A 1,496-nucleotide genomic window follows, 5' to 3' on the forward strand; every position below is an offset into this window, starting at 1 on the left:
TTATACTGGTAGAAAAACAAATATAATAAATAATATAAATATAGTGACTATTACTGTATTTAATGCTTCTGTAGTTAAAAACTTTAGTAAATCTACAAGAAACCTCATATTTACAGACAAATCTTTGTCTAATTGCAGATTAAAAACCTCAGAAGTCATTTATTATGTAAATGTTGGAAAAATAGTGACAAAATGAAACCTGAGTTTAGGAGTTTATCCGTTAAATTAAAGGAAAGTATTTGTCAAATTATGACAAAAAAGCAATAATTTCTGTAAAAACATTTATAAAATTGCAAGTTTTTAAAATTATTTTACATTAAACACTAAATCCTCAGTGTGTTCTTGAGATTCTGTTTATATATTTGGCATATTTCAACAATACAAAAAAATAAATCTGAAAAAAAAGGAGAAAGTTCCAGATTTTTTATAGTGCAGCTCTTATAATGTCGACAATAAAAACTTTAAAACATTTAAATTACTGAAATAAAGCAGAAATCAGACCAAGTTGTGGACGTTGAGCTGTTCAGTGTGTCGCTGGTGCTTCATAAATACAGTTAAACGGTTTTATTTTTAAGCAAAGACATTAAAACCATTTTGAACGACACCTTTATTACTTCAACAAGTCTGCAGATCTGTTGAACCTGCAGCTGAAAACTGTGCAATCAGACAAATCATGAATTATGTGCAGCGTTCTGGAGGTTTGTCTCCTCCTCATGAATGAGTCCAGAGGCTGCAGTTCCTCCGTCGGCCTACAGGTGGCAGGTGTGTCGTGGAAATGCAGCCCAGCAGCAGCAGTGTTTGCTTCCAGTGTAAAGGTCAGTGTGCCCAAGAAATGAAACTGGAGCTGCTGCGCTGTTTGTCAGAGAAATATTAAGACGGTTATTAAAGCAGCTTCAGTGTTTGTTTAATCCTCAGGCGGACGTCTTCAGAGCCGCTGTTCTGGTTCTGGTTCAGTTTCATCACCTCACAGGTCGTAGTTTGTGCCTCAGAGGCCTCGGATCTGGACCTGGAGCTGGTTTAGTCGGCAGCTGATCTGATTTTGGTCTGTCGGTGCAACAAGATGCTCTTTTATTCCTCGTTGTTGTCGTTTATGTTGCAGGAAAAACGTTCAGACAGAAAATAAATAGAGTTTAATGAGATAAATTCATTTTAATGGATCATATCATCGTCTTTCACACATTAGTTAAAGGAAGGTGGCTGATTTTACTGGAGCTTTGCATCAGTGAGCTCGACTTCTCACGTTTTTGCACCAATTTGTGCAAAAAACCAACAACATTTGATCCTTTTATTGCTCCATATTCAACACTCCTGCCTCGGGTTCATCTGGATGAATCTGAACTTTCTGCTCCAGTTCATTTATTTTGTAGGAACCTGGTACTTTTTCTTCATGTTGTCTTTTTCTGACCTGAGTGGATGCAGAGATCACTTCTTCATGATAGTTTGCTTAAACTTTGACCCTAGTGTGAAATAAGCATCGTTTATTTGTGCGTCTTAAT

This window comes from Stegastes partitus, unplaced genomic scaffold (assembly GCF_000690725.1).
Source record: "Stegastes partitus isolate 25-593 unplaced genomic scaffold, Stegastes_partitus-1.0.2 Scaffold510, whole genome shotgun sequence".
NCBI lineage: Eukaryota > Metazoa > Chordata > Actinopteri > Pomacentridae > Stegastes > Stegastes partitus.